Below are 9,121 nucleotides of genomic sequence, written 5' to 3'. Positions count from 1 at the left end.
TTATATTTTTGAATTATTTAGCTTTATTTTGAAAATCTTGCTCCATTCAAATGAATGGGAAAATTCTACTTCCACATTCTTTCAGCTATTTCAGGTATCAAAATGTTCAGCCCCTCAAGGACATTCATGCTTCTATTCAGAACTTTTGAAATATTTAGCTTTATTTTGAAATTCTTGCTCCATTCAAATGAATGGGAAAATTCTACTTCAGCATAATTTCAGCTATTAAAATATTCAGCTCATCAAGGACATTAATGCTTCTCTTCAGTAGTTTTCTGAACTTCATACTTTTGAAATATTTAGCTTTATTTTGAAATTCTTGCTCCATTCAAATGAATGGGAAAATTCTACTTCAGCATAACTTCAGCTATCAAAATGTTCAGCTCCTCAAAGACATTCATGCTTCTCTTAAGAATTTTTCTTAAACTTCATGCTTTTAAAATATTTAGCTTTATTTTGAAAATCTTGCCCGATTCAAATGATTGTGAAAATTTTACTTTCAACTATCAAAATGTTCAGCTCCTCAAGGACATTCATGTTTCTCTTCAGAATTTTTCTAAACTTCATACTTTTGAAATATTCAGCTTTATTTTGAAAATTTTGCCTCATTCAGATGAATGGGAAAATTCTACTTCAGCATTCTTTCAGCTATTAAAATGTTCCGCTCTTCAAGGACATTCATGCTTCTTTTCGAAGGTTTTCTAAACTTCGTACTCTTGAAATCTTTAGCTTTATTTTGAAAATCTTGCCCCATTCAAATGAATGGGAAAATTCTACTTCAGCATAATTTCAGCTATCAAAAGCATTCAGGTGTCAAAATGTTCAGTATTTTCAGGGCAATTTTTCAGCACTCAGCATCTATACGCATTTTCTTCAGAAAATGCAATTTTCTAGTTTTTATTAGTTTTAGTCACCTTCATACTATTTTTGGTCTAGTCAAGTTTCAGTCAACTAAAAGTCTGAGCATTTGAGTCTTATTTTAGTCAGAATTATCCATGACTATTTTCATCTAGTTTTAGTCGACGAAAACTGATGACATTTTAGTCTAGTTTTAGTCAATGAAAATTGTATTTTAGCCTCTTCTTAGTAATGCAATTCTATTTAACCCAGTCAATATAGTATAAGTACCTAGTACTATAGACGAAACCAAAATCTTCTTTTAGCCAAACTCATTTCAAACAAGGTTATTATATATATAGGTTGTTATTTTATTGTTACCTTATAGACTCAAGAATACATCCAATACACATTTTGTGTTATTTTGTGGCCTCATTTCTCCCCATCTTTTTCCACAACACATTCAGTTTTCTTTTCCACTCCTATTTAATGAAAGTTTTTCCAAATGTTGTTTCTTCTTTTTCTCCCAAAGATGAACCCCGGCTGACCAGCCATCGGTCTCTTTCTCTGTGTCAGACTTAACTTTGTTTGTTGTTGTCTTCTAAATAATGCCTTGAGTGGGGCTTAAGGAAGTGATGTCACCTGCGTCTGCGCAGTGTGGCCTGATGCAGCCCCTGAAACAGGAAACAAAAATACTGCAAAATAATAATAATAATAACGTGACTAAACGAGACGAAATAACATAACATTTTGTTTTGTCTCGTTTTGGTCAACAAAAATGAAGAGACATTTTAGCATAGTTTTTATTTTGTAAACCACATGTAGTCTTGTTTTTTTCATCAACAATATTGCATTATACATTTAATTATAGTCATTGTCACATGACCAGCATTTATGTTGCACCTCATCTCGTTTTCGTCACGTGATAAAGGTTTGTTGACGACGATATTTAGTCATAATTTTTGTTGATGAAAGCAACCTTAATGGACACCAGTTGTGGCTTCTGAAGGGCTCAGACACTGTACCATGTCTGTCCCACCTTGCCTTTCAATTAGTAGAAGTTCATTTGATTTAGATCTGATGGTGCCATCTGAGATTAAAGGCTCTATTTTCTGCATCGCTTCATTCGCAGTCCTTATGCAATTCTCCTCAGGTGCATGTCTACCTTTTTTCTGTCCACGGGAGTGTTTGGTATTTTCCTGACATGAATGAATGTGCTTACATGTGTGTATGTTAATTAGGCAGCACAGTGCAATTTTGGTGCTTTTTTTGATCAAAAAAAAAAAAAAAAGCTATAACACCTGGTCATGTATTGTAATGGCCACACCAACTTAAAATTAACCCTTAAATCCACATCTGATATGTTAAAATTGACTCAAAATAATTTTGCATATCATGAAGATTATTTTTAAATAAGATAAACTAGTGTTCATAGTATGTGGCTATAGATATGAATATGATCAAACAGTCTGTGCAGATTCTCAGTCATCCAGGTCATAGTAAACTGAAAAAACTGATACTGGGCTATAACGACTCAGTCGTTAAGGGACATTGTTGGCCATCAAAGGACTGAAACACCACCGAGGGGGATAAATATCTCCGGCTCAACACCAGTCAGTCAGAACTGATGAAGCCTCTTGGATGAGAGGTGAACCGTCTTCGACCTAGAAATCTAGTCCAGTTGATTTTTTCTAAGTTTTTTCAGTTTATGATCAAACAGTGTAAGTAGCCTCAGGACGGATCACCTGTAGGCTACTTACAGAGGTGATCTGCAGTAAGTGTTTGGGAATCCAAATCACCATTAAACATTACACATAACATGCAGCTCATGAGCCAAGATAAATAACAAACAGATGATTAATCCTGTTAGGCAGTACGTAAAGTCTGTCTGATCTCACTATGGCTACTGTCACTGAAAGTTACAGTTTCTTCAAATGAACAAGTTTCTCACAGACAGACCTTTGTTACTACCGCAGGGATATACAGTATGTTTTATGGCGGTTTGATCAGCTTTGAAAGCAGCTGTAGGTGGAGATAAAGTGGACGACACATCCACTGGCTGTGAGCGCTGGTGGACCACAGTCAGTTTCATCATAAACACAGTGATTACAATATGATTTTACTGTAGTATAAAAAAAAAAAATTATGAGGTCACATACGAGACCCCCATGGATTTCACACATTGGATGCAGCTGTGAAAAAATTACACTATATTACTGCAGCTGGTTATAGGATCAGAGACTTTCTATTGTCCATGTACAAACACTGGTCAGTGATATTACTGCTGAGTGAATATTTATGTGCAGTACAGAAGACGATGCAGGGGAAAAGAATCTCTCACGTGTCCATGTTCTGACATCAGTGATGTCGGTCGGTTTCTATCCTGACTCCACCTACTACGATATATTCCTCAGTATAATAATAGATTCCACCCCCTACAAAATGTGCCTGGCAACACCTGGCTGTGCACAAAAGTGTGCAGCATTTGTGGTCACCAAAACTGCAAAACATTGTTGGACACACACATATATGCCTTATACCAGGAGTTTAGACCCAAGAATAGAGCTGCCCCCTATTTCAAGAAATAAAGCCCAAGGTCTGTCTGGGTGGAAATTAGGCCTTAGCTCAGTACCTCATACTGAGGTACCTCAGGAGAACTACTCGATATATTTAAGCATTTGCTTTGCATCCTCTAACATGGGCAAGAAGACTTTTGCAAACATGTATACACTATAAAGAACAAACTGTGGTGTTTGTTCTTACAGACCCACCTCAGCCTGAAGATAATTTTAGATATTGCTTCCCCTTTTCCTCACAAGCTGCAGCTTTTGGACACATTAATTTCCCAGAAAAGGCTGTAGTTGCCCTAAGCAATCAGAAGTAATGTATCTCTAACATCCATCCTGTGGTCATCTGTCCCAATCAGAAGAAACGAGGTCAATCCCAGCTCAGCAGGCGTGATCCAAGATAGTGATGTGACATAAAAAATGCATTATTATGGTCTGTCTCATTCATTGCCATTATATTGTCAAAATTAGATAAAACAAAAAATCCTAATAGGATAAAATAGGTTTAGGCAAATTTAAGAAATTATCTAATTAATTTTGAATTTCCTGCCATAGATTTGGAAGTATTACTCAATCATATTGAAGACCCTTTGTCTACACTGTGGTGGCCCTTGCTCTTTCCTCTTGAGCCAACATCAGGTCAGATTTTCAGTTTATACAAAACAAATGTAAAATGCAGATCACCATGAGCTAAGTTTCCAAAGCACATTGGCGCTCCTTGGAGGATGATCCCTAATGTGTTTTGGGTTTTTCACAACCTTTACTCTAGCCCATTCAACAAGCTGAACATTTTTAAAGTTGTTAGGCGGAAATACTCAGCCCCTAGAATTGATGTGTGAGTGATACACTGGCATTATCAGATGATTTTAGCTAATGTTAGCTTAATGAAAGCAATACAATTTGTTCATGCTTTGTGTCTATATACGGTATAACAAATTTATATATCAGATTAGATTCTCTAGATGGCAGTGCAGCCTCTTGGGTCAAGACTTAAACACTATTAATCCCTAGAGGATGTGTCTGGACAACCCTTCTAGTGCCATCATCTGATCAGAATGTTCAAGTCAGTAGTTAATTATTAATGGATTTGTACAAAATTTTGTACATACCTTCATGTTCCCCTTAGGAAGAACCCCTGACCTCTTATCTGCCATCATCATCATCATCATCATCAGTTCAGTATTTAATACTGTCATTGTCACTCCCCACCCCCACAAACTGATCACCAAACTGAACAGCCTGGGCCATGGGTTCTCACTGTGCTCATGGGTCATGGACATTTTTTACGACTGACCACAGCAAGTCAGGACTGGTAAACACACCTCCTCCACACTCATCCTAAACACACAAACCCCACATGGCTGTGTGCTGGGCCCTACGCTCTTCACACTCTTGACACACGACCTTACCCCCATCTACACGTGCAACTCAATAATTAAAGATGCCACAGTAGTTGGCATCATTTCTGACAATGAGGAAACAGCCTAAAGGTTTGAGGTGGAACATCTAGCTGAGTCATGAAAGGACAATAACCTGGTCCTTAACACCTCAAAGACAAAGGAGATGGTCATCGAATTCAGAAGACTAAACAAAAAAGTCCACCTCTCTTTTCACATACTATACATGAAGAAGCAGTGGAAAGTGTAGAAAACCTGAAAATCCTTGGGGTCTTAATGTCAAAACATTTGACATTGACCACCACCTCACACCTTTTCCTCAGAAAGCTGAAACAGGCTTGGTTCCCAAAGAAAGTGATGCTAGATTTCTACAGGAGCACCACTGAGAGTATCCTGACTGTGCATTGTGTGGTGAAGGCTGCCCGACACACTGTAGGAATGGAGCTCCCCAAACTGGACACCATCTATGCCAGTAGACTGAAGAAGGAAGTGAACAGCATAACCAGGGACACCAAACACTGCGGTCACTCCCTGTTCCCAGGATCAGGACAAGAAAATCCAGCACTAACAGATTGAGGAACAGATTCTTTCTCAAAGCTGTGGCCTCCATTACACCTCCTTCTGCCCAAACACAGAGCAGAAAACACAACTTGTGACAACACACACACAAGCTGTGATACATATACAAGCACCCATCTTCACCCTATGAGGCTGCTACCACAGATAAAATGCCTACATTCATAGAGACACTTAGGCATCTATTTATTAATAATCATAATTAAATCTGTAAATGTAAATTTGATTTACTGTAACAATGGATGGATGGATGGATGGCTAGTGCTTTTTAAAATCTATTTATGAAACTTCATTGTACATGTGTATAATGACAGTAAAGATCATACATTCATTCTCTAGCTTCATCAGCCTGTCAAAATTGTACTGATTTATGACAGCGTTACTTTAAAGGTGCTGTAATCTGTTATTACAAATTACTCATCAAGTGATTACTTTACTACCAGCAAAACTAATGTGTCACATTACTCGCTACATAACTATTATTTATTATTATTATTTATTCAGTTCTGTCAAAGGTGCCGTTAAACAATTCCTATTCTCCACAGCCACGCTTCACATCTTTTGAAATAATGTTGAAATAAAAATTCAAGACAATGTATTTTTTTGACAGGCAGGCAGCTCTACAGTTTGGAGAAATTTATTGTCCATCCAGCAGCTACTGTAGCCTCGGTCACCTTAGTGTAGCCTTACAAAGCTGCTAGGTAACTGTAGACTAAACCCTCAAATATCAGTATCATATCAATTTGTCTTTACATTAGTATTTGCCACACTTGAATTACTGGGTATAATGGATCACTGCCTCTAAGGTCTGCTAGGCAGCCATGGTATGCTACAACAGAAAACATCCTCCCCATACAGTACATGCTTATATAGTTTGTCCTGTTTTCATGTATTTAAGTTGGGCATAGACCATCTGTTTGTCTCTCTGTGTTTCTGGTAGTTCTTACCTGCACTGTGCTTTCTCTCTGCCATAGGGTCACTCACAGGATCAGCCTGCTAATCACAGCCTCCATGTTTCTTACACCCACACTAACAGAAACAGACGACCTGGAGAACACAGGACAACAGCTCACCTTCAGCTCAGGAATACTCTGTCACAGAAAAACTAACAACAAGCACTCTGTCGAAACATAGTTTGACAAGCATACCACTGTGTTTACATGGTTAAGATCATTCATTTCATGTTACTACACAATACTGCTGACAATTTTTTAAAGTATAATAAAATAGTTAATTTCCTGAAGTTTAAAGCACTAACAACTGCATCTTTGAAGGTCTTGTGTGCTTTTTGAAATAGTTGGCAAAAACAACAAAACCTGGCACTAACTCATACTTTTGTACAGACAAAAAAACAAAGGCAAGATGGGTGTAATGATTACATGTTACATATTTCTAGAGCTTCCAGTGCCAGGTCTGCACTCCACCCTCTGTGACTGGCTCCTGGACTTTCTGACTGGCAGGCCCCAGACTGTCAGGATTGGCAATAGGACTTCAGCCAGCATTATTACAAACATTAGCACCCCTCAGGGATGTGTTCTCAGTCCCATCCTCTACACCCTGTTCACCCACGACTGTGCTGCCTCCCACAAAGACAACATCATCCTAAAGTTTGCGGACAACACCGCACTGATAGGTCGCATCACTGGCGGGGGTGAAGCAGCCTACAGGAGGGAGGTGGCCGGTCTGGTGTCATGGTGTGAGGACAATAACCTCAACCTCAACATGGACAAGACAAAGGAGATGATAGTGGACATGAGGAAGGAGAGGAGATCTCATCAGCCACTGTCCATGTGGGAGCTTGAAGTGGAGAGGGTGAGCAGCTTTAAATACCTGGGCGTCCACATCAGTGAGGACCTCACTTGGACACCACTCAACAGTGGCTGTACTTCCTGAGGAGGCTGAGAAGGTTTGCCATGCCGCCTAGGATCCTCAGCACACTGATAGGCCGCGTCACGGGCGGGGGTGAACCAGCCTACAGGAGGGAGGTGGCCGGTCTGGTGTCATGGTGTGAGGACAATAACCTCAACCTCAACATGGACAAGACAAAGGAGATGATAGTGGACATGAGGAAGGAGAGGAGATCTCATCAGCCACTGTCCATGTGGGAGCTTGAAGTGGAGAGGGTGAGCAGCTTTAAATACCTGGGCGTCCACATCAGTGAGGACCTCACTTGGACACCACTCAACAGTGGCTGTACTTCCTGAGGAGGCTGAGAAGGTTTGCCATGCCGCCTAGGATCCTCAGCAACTTCTACAGCTGCATTGTTGATGCTTAACTGTGAGGAGTCGAGACACAGATTAACAAAAAGGTGCAGGATGAGAGTTCACAGGAAGGTGCTCAACAGGATGGGCAGCAGCAGATCTTGCAGATTGGGATCCTGGGGTTGGCGTCTGATAGAGTAGGCAGTGGCACCGATTGGAGGGTGAAAGGTTGTGAGAGGAGCTAGCTAACAGGTGAGACATAAGGACAAGTGAGCTGGCAAACAATCCCGCCAAAGGGTGGTAACTGAAAATCCTCCTTGATACCAGAGACAAAAAAAAACAGGTGAGGGCTCCAAAAGGCTGTGACAACACACAAAACTCAATGCAGCACAGAGTGCAATCAACCAGAGAAATTGAGGCCGCTGCACAGGAGTACCAACCAAAATAGCTGCACAAAACATGAACCAAAAATCTCAGCACAGTAAAACCACTGGCTGGAGAACAATAATGCTCTCCTGGTGAACAATTCCTAAGGGTCAGACACAGTCAGGTGAGGGGCAGAAAAATTGGTAACTGGGGATGGCTGGTGGGCCCTTGTGGTGGGGCCTCTGACAGACATGCAAATCAACATTTTTATCAACTCTTCTCTTCTCTGAACTATGGTGGCAGGACAGTAGGAGGACAATGTCTTAAGAGAGATTAGTGAAAAAATGAAGGTAAAAGGGTTCATGCTGCATGATATAAAATCATACTGTAAATTCTGCTCTGAGGGAAGCCTTTGTGTTACTGTGTCTCCCTGAGTTGAAGCTAATCTATCCTGACAGCACAAAATGTTTAATAACTTACTTTCCATGATTACACCATGGTGCACTTGCAAAACTCAGTTTTAGTTTATTAAGATGAAAGATTCAAAAGTTTTTTATAAGCTGGTTAAAAGAGTGTCAGAGTGAGGCTGCCGATAATGTCAAGGGGTGAACTCTCAATTATAGAGCCAGACGAGGATAAGTGAAAACTGTCTCTTTAATAAGAGCACGGATAACAAAACGATAGAGAACTATGTAAAACACGAAACACACACTCAGGTCGAAAATACAGTCCAGGGTCAGAGCCAGCAAACTTACACAGCCGAGAAATCCAAAACAAGATGTCAGAGAGGGAAGCCCAATAATCCATACACAAAAAGCAGTCTGAATCAGGAGGGCAAGGCAGAATCAGCGGTCTAAACAATCCGAGGTCACAACAGGACAAAAAAACAAGAACGCTGGAAACAATAACAGAGTTTTTCAATAATGGATTTTTTTCCTTTTCTTTCTTCCCTTTTAAATAGATTTTCTTTTAAATTAGTTTTGTGTTAATGTAATATTTTCATGTTTCTTTGAATATTGCCAAAATCAGGAACATCCTCTCTCAAAGTGATGCTGAAAAACTAGCCCATGCATTTGTTACTTCCAGACTGGACTACTGTAACTCTTTACTAACATTATGTCCCAATAATTACATAAAAAGCCTCCAGTTAATCCAAAATGCTGCAGCCAGAGTACTG

The 9,121-nt window shown here is 39.8% G+C and overlaps 1 protein-coding gene across 10 annotated transcripts in view; it reads right to left on the bottom strand.

Annotated features, from left to right (window-relative positions):
* lrfn2b (leucine rich repeat and fibronectin type III domain containing 2b) overlaps window positions 1-9,121 on the bottom strand; it is a 224,279-nt gene that overhangs the window by 84,596 nt on the left and 130,562 nt on the right. For 6 of the 10 annotated variants that reach the window (XM_020585930.1, XM_020585936.1, XM_020585931.1 and 3 more), the window contains one exon: window positions 6,325-6,424. The exons of the other annotated variants lie outside the window; for them this stretch is intronic. The gene's annotated coding sequence lies outside the window, so the exon portion shown is untranslated. The remainder of the gene's footprint in view (window positions 1-6,324; window positions 6,425-9,121) is intronic. 10 annotated transcript variants of the gene reach the window in all.

Source organism: Monopterus albus, unplaced genomic scaffold (assembly GCF_001952655.1).
Source record: "Monopterus albus unplaced genomic scaffold, M_albus_1.0 scaffold387.1, whole genome shotgun sequence".
In the NCBI taxonomy this organism is placed as follows: Eukaryota; Metazoa; Chordata; class Actinopteri; order Synbranchiformes; family Synbranchidae; genus Monopterus; species Monopterus albus.
This window is presented reverse-complemented; position numbering and strand designations above follow the sequence as displayed.